The following is an 18,124-nucleotide window of genomic DNA, read 5'->3' as shown; positions in this document are numbered from 1 at the left end:
TCATCTTCCTGCATGCCCTCCATCCTCCATTTACACCCCTCATCCACCATCTGTCCTTTTGTGTCCTACCATCACGATGACCATGACATGCCGCCAGGGCGCTACGGCGTGTGCCACCACCCTTCGGATTTGTGCAGGGGAAGCAGGGAGCTGGTTCAGAGCCACAGCATGAGCTAACACGGCATTTAAACAAAGTAACCTGGTGGCTGCTCTGCGGTGCCTCTGGAGCCTGGTGCCAGCTGTGACACGTAAATGACTTTCCCAGCTGCCTGTAGCTCAGATTGCCACTGCGGAGTGATCCGGTGATTAGAGAGTTATGGCTGAAGCAAAGAGGTGAAGGTGATTTCTAGCCTGCATTTGACTTGTGTCCTTTCATTGCCTCCTTGAGCTAAAGGCGTAGCGAAAGCAATGGCTGCTCACTCATGCCAGGAACCTTGGCAAAAGAAATTTCTTAAGTTTTATCACAAAAAAAAAAACCCTAAAACCAAACCAGTCGGTCACATCAGGCAAAGGTTTAAACTGCTGTTAGGTAGAGGATTTCATCTGGTGTTGTATTCAGTGAATGTAACTCTCACGTGGAGGCCTCCCAAAGGGACCTGACCTTTTACATTGTCCATCCCTTGCTTTGCAACCTCTAAGACAGGGGCTGCCCTTGCTTTCTGGAGGTCACCATTTGGGCTCCTCAGAACTGGTATGAGCTTTTCCACAGCTGCACGAAGAACCCCAGAGGCTTTTCCTGGCAGGGTGTGCAGAGCTTGCTAAAATACCGTAGCCAGGGAAGTGTTTCAAAGGATCCTGCTGGAAATGTTAGGAGATGCGAATCTTCCACAAGGCATCCCATATAACAGCCAAGCCGCTCAGTCACGACTACTTGGAATACACAGTAATTTCCTGTGTTTTTTCAATCTCACTTAAACTTCTCTGACAGATGGGGAAAGATGACTAAACCAAGGGAGTTTACAAAAGTTCGTCTTGCGGTGTTTGCAAACTGTCTCTGTGAGGTCCATTTTCTCTAATGTAAACACAGCCGTGGCTGGGTGCCGAGTGCCTTTGCAGCAGCTAATCCTGCTCAGCTCAAGGCTGCTAAGACGTGGAGTACTCAGCCAGCCGGTCCACTCTGGGGCTGAACATGAACCAGCCCTGGGGCTGAGGGGTGTTAGGGGGAGACCTTCACTCTCTGGGCTTTAAACAGGCATGAAGCAAAACAGCTGTGGCTCTAAGACCAGACCAGATTTAGTATGCCGGGTCAGAGGCTTCCAAGGGGCCTTGGATCAGGTGTGGAAGGTTAGATAAAACTTCAGGGCAGTAATCATGTGAAAGCAGTTGCCTTTGGGGCTGTAGCTGGCCTATTGCTGCTCTCCTTAGTCTTTAAATCATTAGCAGGAAGGGACTATACCTTGGGGAAAGTGGAATTTCAGCTCCTTGGCTTTGCAAAAGTGGTGCAGAGTATGCAAAGCGTTTTTCACCAGCTCCAGCTGAAAGGCCAAGTAGGTAAATGTTTTAACTTCTTTTATTGCTTAAGTTCCCCTTGCTGAGGAATGCAGGGAGTGTGAGGAGGAGCCACACACGGGGTGGGCTGCGTATACTCAGAGTGAGCAGAGAACCCCAAACGCCAACAAAAACCCCAAAGCGAAGAGATACTGACTTTGAAAAGTAACTCATCTTCTATGGTTAGTAATTCTTCTCAATTAATCCAGCATAATTCTCAAATTTACCGTGGAGAGCATTTATTCTGTCATACTGGGATTGCAGCAGGACAACAAATGGTCTGGCTGCTCAAGGTCAGTCCATTTAGAGCTACCTCCTGCAGTGGTGCTTTTCCTGTGGAACACCCCACTAGGCTCATCCTTCTGTGGTCTGTGTCTGCCTCCTGAAACAACTAGAGGCTCAGGTCCTTGCAGAGGAGGGTGATGGACTGTCTGTAGCTGTGGTATTGTCTCCTCCATGATACTGGCCCATAGCTGCCACAGTTGTGCTCAGCAAGCTCAGAGGGACCCCACAACATCCTTCTACCATCCCCTCACTGCTTTATATTTCTAACGCAGTATTTTCCCTCAGGAGCTATGACTGGTGTCGATGGTCTCTAGCAGTTTGCTGGCTGGTATTTCAGAGATTTCTGAAGCTGGTAATGGGTAATGAGACCCTTAGCTGGCGTGAGATGATGCTGTGCTATTGATTTTTTGAGAAGTTGTGCCTGGTCCTATAAGCTGACCACCCACACCTTTGGTTATTGTTGGTTTTGTCTTCCCCCTTTCCTCATTTTCTTTTAGTTTAGAATAAGTTTTGAAAGACAATCCCTCTCTTCCACCCCCCATTTTGTGGGACTGGCTAGTCTGTATTTACCTCTGTCAGGAGAAACGTCTGCCGGTGGGAGTTGAAGTTGTGCAGCAGATTGTTTTCAAATCCAGCTTTATTCTCAAACTCAAAAATGGTTTGTGTCTCTCAGTGTATGTGTAAAATCTGTGCTTTATTTCTTAATAAATGCTAAAAGCCCTTGTAATTATTTTTTCCCATTCCGTTCATTGCTTTTTCAGGGCAAAATCCTCTGTACTTTGGTCTGTGAGTAGGTCCCACTAACCAGACTCATCATCCTCTTAGTGATATGGCTGTCATGGGGCCATTTACTTCTTTGAATACGTTAGTGTGAGTTTGGCTCAAAATGCAGTTGTCCTTTATCTTTCTTACAGACCCTCAGACATACATCTAAATGTTGCTCCCTTCTAAGTATAATGTACTTTCAGCATTGTTTTCTTCAAACTTCTGTGAGTCTCAGCAAGTATGGCTAAAGCCACCTGCATTTCCCAATTTCTGTTAATACTGTAATTAGCATTACCCTGGAAATAAAATTTGACTAATTGTTCAATCTTGAGCAGCCTACATTTTACCTGTGGAGGCTGAATATGTATTAGATCTTCTTTGACCCCTTCCTCTGTGTAACAGATTGGTTTCTGATTTACCAGCAGACTAGCTGGCACGACGACAAATCTCATTTTGTCTTTGCTGTAAGTAGTAAAGCACATAGTGTTAATGCAATCCTGTATCTCCATTGAAAGATTGCTCCAATACTGAAACTTTAAAATAACCTGTACAGGCATCACAGGCATGAATAAAATCTTAAAATACAAGTAGGCCATAAGCTACTGTCAGATCACTTTCCTCACTCTGCATGCAGGCTGAGACAAGGATTTTCATTGTATGAATTTATCCACCCATTGGAAGTGGCTGTTTCCTAATACTGAGGCTTAAAGATGACAGTGTAATGTCAGCTTTTGAGGTATTTCACTGGTGACCATTATAAATAAGGCATTCAGCTAACAAGCTTGCCCTCCATTCCCAGTGATCCTCTGAGCCTCTCAAGCTGCTGATGGACCCCAGTAGTACCCTTCCAGCTGCCAAAGCTCCTTTTCCCCCTTGAATATTTCCATATGCTATCAGCAAGATATATTTCTAGGCCCTAGAAACACAGGGACATGACAAACTGTCTTTGAACTGAATATCATCATAAATAATGGAAAGGCAGCCAGGCTGATAATTTTATTCTTTTAATTGCGAATATAGGAAGCCCTTTTTTTTTTTTTTTAAAAAAAATACTATTATTTGGGGACTTATTTTTTATTTATATAATGCAACCCCAGAATTTTCTGGCCGTCATGAATCTGACACGCATACACTAAAAATCCTTCTTGATCACACAGCCCTGCCCTGGTGGGTGCCAAAATCAGAACCTCGGCAGAGCCTCTGAGCTTTGACTGGATGTTTTCCCACACTGCCTCATTTTTCCCCTTTGCACTGGAGTGCTGAGAAGATGCACGTGGAGGGGGATGGTACCCGAGAGAAAAATGTAAATCATAGCAACCTGACTGTCAAGAGGGTATCACTTTTTATTTCCCAGCTCATGTTCCCAGCCGCAGCAGCGGAGCTGCAGTATTAGGCTGTTTTGTTTTGCCCCTCGGCTTGGTTCACTGGTGCCAGAATAGCTGCAGCCCCTCGAGCACAGAGGTAAGGGGACCTTGCGACTGAAAGCTTGCCTGGAGGTTTTGTTCCCCTTTGATAGCTCGGGCTGGCTCTCGTTGCAGGAGCAGCTGGGAAGAAACAATTAGCATAACAAAGAGCTATATTATAGTATTGCATTGTGCATTCGCAAGCCTTCGCATACCTTCACACGTTCGGTTGCGTGCCACGTAAATCTGAATTCCGGGTAGAAATGGCAAAGCGCAGACTGAAAAGGAACTCAGCCTTCAAAGTGAAGATACTTCGAATGCTCTCCCTGCAGATGCAGAAGGCTCAGTGTTGCGGGCACAGCCGCGCTGGCAGGTGCCGGTGTCGGTCCGCGGGGCCGCTGGGAACGCGCGGCCAGGGAGAGCCGCTCTCCCCGGCCGGGGCGGGAGGAAGGCTCTGGGGGGGATGCAGGGAGGGTTCTTCCTGGCATACAGGAGCTGATGGACTGAGGTGGCCGTGACCCAGGCAGCCCAGCAGCTGCTTTCTGTCCCTCCCAGCCCAGAGGTGGCGGGGTTATCAGGGGCAAGGCTGGGGGTGCAAGTACTTCGCGTGTTGCTCCGTTCTCATTGTTGGCGAACAGCCGCGCTGCGGGAGTGTTGGCGGTATGTGGGGATTTAGTTGCACGAGAGGTTACAAACCCTGTAGAAAGCTCCTTCACCCGTCCAGGAGCCTCCCTTGGGAGCTCCCAGGTGTTGTGTCCTCTCCTCCTGTCTTGGTCACAGCAAATCTGTCCCAGGTGACTATCACTGCCCCACGGCAGAGGTTGGATGGAGCCTACTATGGGCTGTGGCATTTGCAAAACCCGTGGCTCCTTCCCTGGCTCATTGTGAAATAAACTTACACATGCCGTGCCTGCCCACTCACTGCAGCGTATTCTTCTCCTTCCTTTCCCCCCCGACCCCCATTTGGACTGTTTTTTTGCTGAGGGAAATTACCCATCCTGGGAGTTATAAGAAATGCAGAGAGTGGAGTAAAAGGAGCAAAAATTTCCCAGGGAAGGTTTTTCAGAGCTGATCCTCCCCTGGGTCCAATCTCTGTCAGACGTGCTAGCAGCGCACAGCTGCATCATGCTGTCAGAAAGAGGGATTTAAAATCTAACCCACACATGCAACTCTTTCTCTTGCTCCCTCGGATTGAGAATCCCTGGCAGGGCAGGAGGGTGAATCCCAGTTTAGGATGGCAGCTCTGTCAGCCCTGCAGGCAGCCAGTATTGCAGTGAGATGCTGAACGCTCCATCCATAGTGGTAGTGACTTCTGTAAAACCTGAACGTACTTTAAAGTACAGATATTTGTTTCTGTACTTAACCCAGATATATGTATTTGAAATGACTCATCAAGCAAGGAGATGCAAATTCAGCAACGACCCTGGAAGATCCTAGTGTTCTGTCTTGGCTGTGCATGAGATAGAGAAGCTGCTGTGCCTCTAATGGAGGTAACTTGAGGGAAGAGCCAGAGGCAGGCTTTAAGGAAGGATAAGATTGGAGCATTGCAATAGTGCTATTGATGGTTCTTAAATGGTTGTGGTAGTCTAGGAAGCAAAAGCTTTCAAACAGTTACAAAGGACACAATGTTGTTCAGGCTTTGTTTCTGATAGCGATAATAAAATTTATCAGAGAAACAAATTTGTCAAAACTAACGAGACTTTTTAAATTTAAAACACACTGACATTGTGTTGTGCTTTCCCTCATGAGTAATGTCTAAAATAAGAGCTGTAGTTGAAAGAGATTAGTGAGAAAAAATTACACAGATGTATTCTTTTGTTTACTTTGTGCACTTGACAGCCCTGAACACAGTCAGGTTCTCCACATTGCCTCTACAGTCCGTCAGTCAGTTTTCTGACATTTGTTTGAGCCTTTACATAGCAGCAGAGAAGACAGAACTGGTTCTTATAAGGTAAATATGTCCATGGGAACACAAAGGGTGCTGATGGATTCAGTGGTAGGGAGTGTCATTGGGTGATACTTTGCATTCATCCATTTCAGGGGAAAAACATTCAGCATACCATTGGGTTTGGGTTTTGGGGGCGGGGTTGTGAGGTCTTTGGTATTGTTGTTTTGTTGGGTGGTTTTTTGTTGGGTTTTTTTTTTTTTTTTTAATTTTTTTTTTTTTAAGCAGAGACTGGTTCTTTGTAGCCTGAGAGCACAAAACACCACCCCATAAGCACTGATGAAATTTTAAAAAGCAAGAGTTAAAAAAGCAAAGATCTCAGCTAAGCTCCTGGCTGATGTGGGAGCCCACAGGGCTTTAGTCCTGTCCTTACAGTATACAGCCACAGACCCTGGAACAGTCTTCTTTCTCCATGATAAATACAGAGTGTCCCACATGTGAAAATTGTCTTTCCTGGGCTCTGCAATGATAGTTACTCTGAGTCTTGTAGAGGCCCCACCAGGTCTGTTATCTCTCGGCCTGTTGTGAACACTTCAGAAACTCTGTTGTTCCTTTCTACAACAATCATGTAGCTGCATCAGCCACATCCATCTACAGTGCCCATTTCCTACAGCTCACACTACTTAGATGGAAAAACAGGCTCTACGACTTCTCTTATCCCAACTTAACTTCACTCCTTTATAAGAAGTGTGGTCAATTTAAGCAAAGCATGTCAGACTGAGCAGAAGAATGCATGTACACCTCAGTGATATCAGTAACCTGGCGCAGGGGCAGACCCTTTGGGCAAGGCTTGTCAGAAGATATCTGCTGGGACACATACCATTCCGGGACACCCATGTAGTTATTTCCTCCTCCTCACAGAGACTAACTGAAAAAACAGAAATTGAGCAGGATTGAAAAGTTTTTGAGGTCAGTGAGAGCAGTTGGCTGCAGTGCTATAAACCCTTGATGTTTGCCAGACCCACTGTACTTCCTTCAGGCCAGTACTGCAGAGGTCTATAAGGCATGAAAAACCTTCCTTAAGAAATGGGAGATTAGAAAAAACAGAGTTTTGTGTGTGGACACTTTGGGCGGTATATCTGCATGCCTCTTCTTGCACCTCCAAGGCTTGGCAAATATTTGGAACTCTTTGGTGATTGCCAAGCCTGGGCATTATGAAGGACCTCTGTGTTTGACCCCATGTGTGGCTAAGCGGTCTTCTCTGACTGTCCATTTGTCCGGGGATCTGACTTGCCTGAGACATGAAGATTCTGCTTGAAAGATCTGCTCATGTTTGAATGAGACCTATTAGGGAAGAAAAAGCTGCCTTATAGCTCTCATATCATTGTCTGGAGAAGAGCTGCAGGCTTGCTAAGGCTCCCAGAAGTGCAGCTACACAGCGTCCATAGCTGACTGCTCTGACAGGAAGATGCATCTTTGGCACAGCCCTCTGCTGCAGGTGACCCCATGCATCAGCCCTCCTGCCCCTGGCTCTGCTCATCCTAAATTCTCTCTGGATTTAGATGCTCAGAGGCTGTTAAGGGGCATCTCCTGTGCCTTGGGACCTAGAGAACAGAGATGATTTGTGGTGACTGAACTAAGGCCTGAACAACTTTTTTTTTTTTTTCCCTTTGTTTGCATCAACACTGCTTTGACTCCACATCGTTGGACGAGAACTGCTGCCAGATTTTCTGCTTTGAAGCAGAAGAGAAACACCTCCATAATTAGCTTAGCCAGTGCCAGAATATGGAGGAAATTTGCCACGGTGCATGCCCTGATCCTGCTTTGGGGGAATCACTTAGAGCTGTTCCTGTTTTGACAGAGATCATTTACCTCTCCCTAACTGCTGTAATCTCTTAAGAGTGCAATTGAGGTTGTTAATGAGAGTACCTTCATAAAGAATTTCCATATGCAAATTCCCAGTCTGAACTTTACTACAACAAAGTCTGTGTTGCTGGAATATATTTCTCTGCACCCACAACCATTGTCTTTTATTCTCTGCTCTCCATACCCTCCTCTACCTGCTCCGAGCCGCTTTCCGCAAGCTGGAAGTTGTGAGCGTGAGTCTAATTTCACCCTTCAGTAAGCAGGGAATTCAGAAAATTTAGAAGTGCTGGGATCAACACCAGGCACTCACATCTGTGATGGTTTTTGGAGTTAAAGCTGTATGTGTGGCTGCTACACTGTCATTTGCTCTGAGTGGGAACCTGAAACCTCTGCGGAGCCGCCTGCCCGCAGGCAGCGGGAGGCTCTGTTTGATGTGCCGGAGGGAGGCTGGGTGTAGCTTGTTGGAGGACATGCACATGTGTGTACACATTCTGTGCTGGACTGTTTCCTGGAGCCCTGGCCTTGTTCTGTCTTGTCTCTGGGCTCCTTAATGCAAGGGTCATTAGGACTGTTCACTCTGGCATTTGTTCAGCCACATCCTTCTCTGTATTAGACAATGTCTACCTTGTAGTGTTTGATCCCGATCCAGCAGAAAATCTTCCATTAACGTGACTTCAAGAGAGGAACGTATTTTTCCCGGCCTCGGTCTGTTGGCGTTAATGGTGGTTCTACATTACGACCGAATCAAGTCTCCTTTCATTGGCACCAGCTGTGGTGCTTCACGCCTAAGCCCAGGATGCAGAGTAAAATACTCAGGGATCCAAGTCAGAGCAGGAACTGACCTGAAGTCATCATGCAGACTCAGGTCGAGTCTGCATCTATCTCCTGCTGTACTAAGCTGTCAAAGACAGTTATGTCAAGAAAGTCTTTCTTGTATCTTTATATCTCATTAACTGGTGGGTCCTGCTCTCTGTCATGCTGGCACCTCTGGAGCAGGAAACCACATGATGAGTCAAACAGCAGAAATTCAATGTCATCTCTCAAAGAAAGACTAGATTGGTTTAACAAAGGTTGGAGAGGGCATAGCATACAAGGAAGTGTGTTATTTAGTCTCTGCTGATCTTGATCTTGGGAAATGGAAACAGAAAAACAGATGTGAATTTATGAAGTGACATAAGGGTGGAAAACAGCAACACAAAAACACAGTGGGAAAGAGGACTATTTAAGATGGCCCTTGGCTATAGAATGGAGCAAGATGAAATTAAGTAAGTATCAACAAGATCTGCTAATGCATGGAACAGTCTCCAGAAAAAAATCTGGGAGAGCCTTTACTTGAGCCACTCAACTAGCCTGAACAAGGTGCTGGAAGAGAGGCACTACAGCAAACAATTCTGCAACTGCCATAGGGCTGCAATGATCTAATAGTTCTTTTCCACCTTTAATCTCTGTGATCCTACAGTTAATCATCACATATTCATTGTGAAATCCCTGCTCAAACCATTTGCTAAGCCTCTATGTAACTAGTGAAAATTTTATACTCTCTAGGAGAGGACAAATACAGGAGTTTTCATCCAAAATTACACAAGACAGTGGGCTTGGAGCCATAATTTTGCAGGCAGAAGTTTGGATCTAGGTCCCAATTTTGTGTCTCTACAATGGGCAGATCTGACACACAGCTTCTTTGTTTCTGTCTTGTGCCACTGTAGTAGCTGCTGCCAAGAAATATAGATAGTGAGTCAGAGATGGATGCTTTTCCCAGAGCAGTGACAGCGACCAGCAGTTGCAAAGAGCTCTGGACTTTTGAATGTAAGGGTGTGAACAGAGGCTGTTTTTTTCCTGCTTTTCCCTTACATCTCCTCACCATTTCAAATGTAGAGGTTGGGCCTTGGATGCAATGAAGGCAGAGGTGGCCAGAAGAGAGTTCAGACCATTTGGAGCTACAGGAAATGCTACCTCTGATTTGCAACCTGCAAAGCATTGAGGAGGCAGGGGCAGCTGTGATCCAGGAATTTGGTTTTGCACTCTAAAAGATGATTATGGATCTGTAAGCAACCCCATGGTACTATGTAGGCATGCACAGCAGTTACTTCTGGAATTACTTCTACATCACCCTGCTGGTTGTAAACTTTTAGAATATCCCAGAAATAAGAGCGAGTTTTGGGCTGATGGGTTCCCAAGCAATGAAGTGTCAGATGAGCTGTGCCCTGTTGCTCTTCCTCAGCTGTGGAGCAGGTGCAAAGGAAAGCAAGTAGCACTGGCGTTCCTCCTTATCAAAGGCTCGTCGCTGGATGTTGCCTGCAAATTGGAGAATGTTGTGATGGCAAAAGGGCTGCCAACAGTGGTCTGAAGGGGAAGAGAAATGTACTGCATCATGGAACTGGGTCATGAATTGAAATATATTTCTCTGAAATTTGCTGCCTTCCTTCTCTGACTTCAGTCATGGACAAGTAACTTCTCATTAGTGTTTCCATTTCCTTCCTTTATTTTACCACCAGCTTCACATCATGCTTCCTTTGGTTTTCTTTAACCTGATCTCCCCCTTGATAGTGCTTTTCCATATGCATGGACTAGTCCTTATGCAGCTGCAGTAGCAAAGAGGCCTGCCCTCCTCTTAACCAAAACTTTCTGAACATTTTTATTAATAATTCCCTTGTCCGTGAAACATTACCAGAGGGTGCTGACAAACAAATTGGGTAACTCTGACTTCCCTTGCAACCTTAGCATTCCATGCTCACTCCATGCAGGACAGATAAAAAAAGCCAGGTTTTTCCATAAAAGTTGATACTTTGTGCTCCCCACAGTGGATATGACAGGATATGGCTTAACAATGTACTAATGTCTTGATGATTTTTTGCATCCACATTATGCACATTAGTAACATGAGCAGTTCCTGGGTATGAACAGATGAGCTTCTCATTGGGTTTTTCACTGCGTCAAGCACGGGAAGCAGGAGAAGCTGGAGGAACAGGACGGAAGCAGTTTTGCTGGTAAAGACTGTAATTTTGAGTTCAGATGGATTTGTTTTCACCCAGAAACTTAATGACCTGAAGTTTTCAAGTGGGTTTTGAACGTGGGTTCATTTTCTTGCTAATATAGTTTTTTGGGTGCAAAGAGGATGCCAGGGGGAGCTGAGGCAGCTGTGTTTTGAGAGACAGTGCAATGCTGGTAATACTGTCCATGTTCCCCAACCCCTGACTCATTGTTGGTGGCTCCAGGAGGAAGAATAAGCAGTTATCCATGGACTGCTTCGGGAGATGTATTGCATATCGTTCTGCAGCTTCTGCAGATCATCTGATAAAAGGTTTTCTAAGCAACTCTGCAAAAATAGAAAAAAGCCAAAAAAAAAAAAAAAAAAAAAGGAAGAACTTTGCCTTACCAAGCCTTAATCATAGCTCAGAACACTTAGTGGAGAGGTCAGATGACCCATAAAAAACCCCACAATTCAGTTATGCCTGGGAATAGAGTAAACTGAGATCAGCAATAAAACAGCTTCCATACAAGTTGGGAGGCTGCTGTAACATGCCAGGGTATTTTGCCAGTAGTGCCTTTGGGGCTATGTTATGTCAAGTTACATTTTGCATGGGCTATGTCCAGAGATGATCTTCCTGTGGTGTTTCTTCTTTTTCCATTAATACATTTTCTGCTGCATTCAGCCAAGGAGCAGAGGCAGTTTGTGTGCTTGCCTGGCATTCTTAAGCAGTGGAACTGGAAATCAGGCTAAAGGAGTTCTAGGTAGAAAGGGCAGAGGAGTGCAGTAGTGCTGAGTCTGCCAACAGATACACTGGTTAGAAAAAGTTGTGAGCTAAACCCCATCACAATATTTTGTACTATTTTGGGCCCAAGAAGGGATGCTTTTATATAATCTTTCCAGTTATACTGTGTCTTACTGGTCTGTACCATTCCTGATTTCTTTCACAGTCCTTCTCTTCAGTGGATGCTTCCTGGAATGCTTCAGGAAACATCCTGTCTTGTTTAAGAAGGTTTTCTCTGGGTAGGAGGTAGGGAAAGCCTTCCCCTTGCCAACTAACTTCCAAACCCACAAATCAACCTCATGATGAGTGCATGGTGAAGTGGGGCTCTGTGTCCAGGGCAATCCACTGATAATGGCCCAATTCATCAGGAAGCAGCAAGAGCACCAGGTCCAGGCTGCAGTGTCAGGGTAACTCTGTTCTCTTCTCGTCCTTACTCTCTCCTGCTGTTGGTCCAGTGTATGATTGCAGTGGGTTGACCATGGCCAGCTGCCCATCCAGCCATCCCCTTGCTCTCTTCCTCAACAGGTCACTGGGAGGAAATAAGATTCGGAAAAGCTCATGGGTCAAGATAAAAACATGAGTACCGCTTACCAGTTACTGTTATAGGCATAGCAGACTTGACATGGGGACAATTAATTGATAATCTATTAAAATAGATTGAATAGTGAGGGGAAAAAAATAAGACAAGTCAGCACCTTCTCCCACTCATTTTTCACAGGCACAACTTCACTCCCAACTTCTCTGCCTCTTTCCTCATAAGATGGTGCAAGGGATGGGAAATGAGAGTTGTGGCCAGTCTGGAACAGTTCCTCTCAGACACACAATCTTCCTCATGCTGTTTCCTTGCTCTGGTGTGGGTCCTCTCCATGACCTGCAGTGCTGCGTGGGTGTCTCCACAAAGGAATCTCTGCTTTAGCGTCTGTGCCGCCTCCTCCTCCCACCTGGGTGTCTGCAGGGCACCGTATAATTTTCCTCACACAGTTTCCCTGAGGTGCCACCATCTTCTCTGTGGAGTTCAGCCGTACCCTGGGATGGGTGCACTGGGGAAGAGGGATGTTTGAGGGGGACCTTCGTCAACTGCGTGCACGGCCAGGGTCAGGAATCTTTGTCCTTCAGAGGTCACAACTTGAGGTGAAGCCAGTTCCCTGTCTGGCTTCTCCCTACAGTTGTTGGCAGTGCTGTTGTACCCCAACAATCAGTGGGAATTTCTCAGAGCTGGGAGCAAGAAAGGGAGGATGGGTTTGGGGTTTTTTTGCCCGAGGTGAAAAAAAAAAAAAAAAGGCAGCAAGAGCTGCCACTGAACAGGAGAAGTATTTCAGGGGAAGGCAGGGAGGAGGCAAGTGCGGCCGGAGGAGGGACCGAGGCATTTTGGATTTCCTGGAGCTGTGGGATGTGGGAAGCACTGCGGGTGACAGACTTGGACGGTGATGAGGAAACGGCGCAGCACGGGGAAGGCACCGGCCCGGGAGGGGAGCCGGCCCCGCTGTGGGAAGGGAAGGGAGGGATGGGGCCCTCAGCGGCCGCGGGCAAGGTGTGCCGCAGCTCCCAGAGACGGCGAGGCTGGCAGGGAGACGGCGAGGCTGGCAGGGAGCCTGCTGGCTTGGCGGGGCCGGGCCCGCCATTCCCGCGCCATTCCCGCACGGCAGGGCCCGGGGGGCTCCCAGGCTCGGGCCAGGGCCCGTGCCCACACCCGGGCAGTGCCGCTGTCCCACCCGCAGCCACTGAAAGCACAAATACCCGCTCACCAGCCCGGCTTCCGACTGGGTTCTAGGTAAGGAACGCAGGGCTTTAGTGTTTTTCCTTGCTAATTAGCGATTCATCAAGACAGCTGCAGCTGGGCACGGTTTAAAGTAACTTGCGCTGCTGTTGAAGTTTTGCAGATGGTTGCGTTTTGCAACAGATACCGACACGAACCAAACTTGCATCCAAATACCTCCCAGGTTTTAGATCTGCATCCTGTATGTTCAGAACGCTTCTACTTAATAACTAGTGAACTAGAATATTAAAAATGGCATCAAAGTGTGGCCATGAGCTAGAGGTTTTGTCGGAGTGGTTTAACCTCGGCAGTTTCAGAGCCAAAGCTTTGCATAAAGGAGAAATTCTAGGATAAATGTAAATAACACGCGTCTGGAGGATTAGCTGTCTCTTGTCCAGAAATGCCACACCTTGTAATTAAAGAAGAGGCTGTTAGTATGTGACATAGGAATGCAGAGGGTGTGGACCATCAGATTTACAGGCTATCAAGTTTATGAAAGAGACTAAAGAGACTAAATACTGTTTAGTGTTACAAAGGTGGTAAGACCTTTGTTCAGCATTGCCCCAAAAACCTGGCAAGCCTCTGATGGGAAAACACTTTGCAAGTAAGATCTTGCTGGAAAAAAACATCTGTAGGAAAAATTCAGTAGGGAAACTCCAGCAGCTTCTGAAATGACTGCTTTTCTTCACGCGCTGCAATGGGATAATGATGTATAGGCTGGATGTCAATGTGTGTGTGCAAGTTGCCTACTGTGAACTGGAAAGTTTGACTGAGTATTTTAATTTAACTTTACAAGTATCCATTAAAATAAAAGTACGTGAGTGAATTTTAGTGCCAAAATAAGTGCAAGAGGAGCATTTTAGTATGTGAAAAACAGTGTCTGTGATGCAGATCTTAATGTAGGCACAGGGCTGAGGAAATAATTTTGGTCTTGTCCTTTGCAGTGAGTTGCTATACCTCAGGATATTTATAGCTTTGTAGAATAATGAATATTAACACTTGTCATGTCACATCCAAAGTGTCATGTTAAAAAAGGGATTTGAACTCTAGAGATTAAATGCAATGAAAATTATGACAACACTTGGTTCAATGAAAGAAAGGCTTTGCGTTAACCATAAAAAGCTCAAAATGGAAAAGGCTTTTTTCCTCACACCCCCCCCCCCCCCCCCCCCCGCCAAGACCACCATGGTGACTCTCTGCTTCCCACCTTTGTGTCCACATCTCAGGTCTGGGTAAGGCTACAACACTCTTCTACAGGTCAGTTGTAACATCTGTCATTAAATCTGGGGAGTATCGCTGTGGATTTGGTACTAATGAATGGGCTAGAGAAGAGAATCAAATGCACTAGCAGGGCACCAGGAAATAGTCAGAGACCTTCACTTGCACAGCTGCGTTCACAAGAAGTTTTCATCAGGTCTCCTGCAGTGAAGGCAAACTGAAGAGATTTGATTGCCTGATTTTTTGCCTGGTGGATATGCTTTTTCATTCTTGCATAGGCAAAAGTTTCACTTTTCTGAAAGAATCACATGAGATCCCTTCTCTAAAGGCAATTAGACTTTAAATGGGATAAAGAAACATTAGCTACAGTGCTCTGAGTGAAGGGGGAAGCAGCTGATTCAGATATCTAGAGGCTGGAGGGGGCACCATTATAATTCAGAGCTTGACCTTCAGTTGGATGGTGTTTCCCCAGTCCCGCTAGGACTGGATTTGGTGGTGTCAATACAGACACACCATTGTGAGACCAGATTTTGCCCAGCTGCTACACGGGCACAAAGAGCTGAGAAAGCTGCAGGGAGCCTCTTCGTTGTGTGTTCCTGGACAGCAGCCAACCTACCATCAAAGGTTGCTCATTCCTTGAAAAAGCGCAGGGCTTGCTCCATCCCCCGGCAATGCCACGACTGAAAGGTGTTCCAAGAGAGCTGGAAAGAGTATTTCCAGAGCCCCAGTTTGTGGGCTGAAAAGTGTTTTCAAGGTGGGCTGGAAAGGGAAGTTTGCAATGACACAGAAGATAAGCAATGCCTGAATGGGAGGGTGTGGAAAACCATCTCTCAGGGACAAGCTGTGAGGCATGATAGAGCTTTTAATGAGTGAGCTGTCATCAAATGTCTGGTAATCTTCAGTGGTGTGTTTCCGTATGCCTTTGCTTTTTACATGCATTTGCAAAAACTCCCGAAACTCATCTATAAGCTGGTCTGCCTCTGACCAGCACAATTCTTTGTGTGTCTCTGTAAGTTTGCAGCAAATACACTCTAATTCTTATGTAAAAATTCCATGGGAAAATCCAGGAATGACTGCATAACTGATTTGGTATGGCACTGGGCTTTAATTGTTTTCAGATTTCAGTTTTCAAGGCCAAGAAACCAGAACCCTAAATAATGTTTCATTTCTATCCCTCTGCAAACTGAGTCTCTGTGGAATGCACAACTGTAGCACTCAGCACTGTATATAGAAAAGCACTTCCAGTGTCCTGCAGATGTCTGCTCAGTAGCTTCCATATGGCAAATTACTTGTTATTGGACCAGACTCTGCTCATGCTTGTGCAATTCTGTTGCAGTTGGCGAGGAGGTAACGCAATCACAGCTCAATCTGGCCCGTTGGGTCAAATAAACTCTCTGCATACTTGAGTGGGGGTTTCAAGTTGAATAATGCTGCTGGAATAATTTCCATCCCTCGCTCGTGATGGTGCAGCCCTGCCTTCCAGAGCAATTTGAAAGGCTTATGGGATTGGGAATAGGTTGAGGGTTTTCTGCCACCTGAGTGCTGGATGAGGGTGGAAACTCTTGGATGTTCCTGGCACAGGAGAAGCCTTTATTGGCCCAGTGCAATAAACTGGTCTTAGTGAGGCAAAGAACCAGATAATTATAGAAACAAAGTCTTCCTCCAGAAGCTGTTCTCCCTGTCAAAACTGAAATATTTTGGCAGGGGCAGCTTCCTCGGTGTCTCTCAAACTCTGTTTTTTTGTGGCTTAAGAGAACACTGCATTCACTCAGGCTTTTGAGCCACCTAATTCCATTCTCTTTTCTATTTATAATATTTTCCATGTTGTAGTGTTTTTTTGGGTTTTTTTTGGTGATGCTTCTGTGTGTATGTCTGAAATGAAGACCAAAATTTGATTTTAGACTCTACAACCCAGTCTTGGCAGTACTGGTGTCTGCACAGCCTGGCTTCATGCCCACTTGGTTTCATGCTGGTGGCACTAAGATTTGAGGAAGATGTGTTTTGTGATGATGCTGAGTGATGGCTGGAAATAGTTTCTTACAATCAAAACCCCATTTTGAGGTACTTTTGATGTAAATTTGCTTGCTTCAGGTGAGTCACACCTGCCTGGTTCAGGTGAGGCCCAACCTAACAAATTCACCTGAATATCCTGAGGATACCCTGAGCTTTAGAGCTCCTCCATATTTAATCAAAAACTTTTCAGTAAATCAAAGTTTTGTCCATTTAGGTAAGATTAATTTGACCTAAAGTTTTTAGATAGGCACTGCAGTTAAAGAAGAGTTCAAGCAAGGCATTAGGGTTCTGGATAGATAAGGCAGAAACACAGTGATGCTAACTTGTCCACTTTTGCAATACAGGCAGTGGGCACACATAAATAAGAAGATCTGTTCTTTTGGCTACTTTGTTTTGGTTTGCAATTTGCAAATTGTATTTGTAGCTCAGCTAATTTGGAAATGGCAGAAAACTCCAGTCTGCTTACAAAGAGACACTTGCCATCTGCAGTCTAGCAGTACTTGCCAACTGTATGTTTAGGACACAGCAGTCTAGGCAACAGTGGTATCATCTGACCCTAATATATCTATTTCTCAGTTTACAGTGTTGTAAGCATGTCAACAGCGTAACTCTCAAGCGTGGCACATTCTGAAACAAGTAAATTATAGCACTAATCTAATACTTAATTTTGTTTTTCTGACCTACTTAATTTAAAAAAAGCATCTAAAAATGGAAATGCTGTTTAGCTTAATGTGAAGACAGAGCTAGCTTTTTTTTCCTCCCAACATCTGTGTCCAGAAAGGAAGAAAAATCCTGTTTTGACTGGCCTTCCTCCACCAGTTTTTTTTTTTTTTTTTAAATTTTTTTTTTTTAATTTCTCGTCTAAAGCAAAGTAAGTTACATAAACATTCCACCTCTTTCCATAAATTGGCTGAAGTTTCTGAACAATAGAGTTACTGTGAAGAGAAGAAAACCACAGACACACCCCACAACTGTTGGTCACACAGCCAAAGAGAACTAAAGACACATTCTTTGAAAGTACCAAAAAGGAAATCCATGGTCTTAAGGCAAGACCTTTTATGTTATGTTTGGAAATGTTTCTCATTTCTCTCTTTCTTCCCCCACCCCTGCTTCTCCTTTAGCTTTCTTAGTTCAACATGTTGGAGGGAGTGAAATAGCTCTAGACAGAACTTTATTCTTTGTCAAGATGTGTTGATAGTATTTGTCAGTAGTCACTAACCTGACATGGGATAGTGAAAGAAAACTGAAAAGCAGGATTTTAGAAAGAGAAAAGAAAACATGTTACTAATAATGCCTTTGAGGCTTCCTTAGTATTAAAGAGAAAAAAATAGTTCGCTTGCAAGGAGAGGCCAAGACAGAAATCTCTGTTTAAAGCTGATAGTTCTCAGTTGTAAAAGTAATAATTGTCTTCAGAGAACAATTACTCTGTAGAAACATTTGTTTGCCTCTCTGAAGTATCTCAACACGCTTTCCAAATGGGAATTCACCCCCATCGTAGCCTGTGTTCCCCAGCTGGGCGAGCCAACCCTCTAGGAGGTCAGATGGCCCTGCGAGAGTCACGCTACAGCAATAAATACACCCTGAATTACTCCCCTCTGCTGTATACACCAGCCTCGCAGCCTTCTAAACACAGAATACCAAGTGGTTTGGCACTGTCTGTTGATATTCCCTCTTGGAGGCTCTGGGATTACGA

This window comes from Hirundo rustica, chromosome 3, assembly GCF_015227805.2.
Source record: "Hirundo rustica isolate bHirRus1 chromosome 3, bHirRus1.pri.v3, whole genome shotgun sequence".
In the NCBI taxonomy this organism is placed as follows: Eukaryota; Metazoa; Chordata; class Aves; order Passeriformes; family Hirundinidae; genus Hirundo; species Hirundo rustica.
This window is presented reverse-complemented; position numbering follows the sequence as displayed.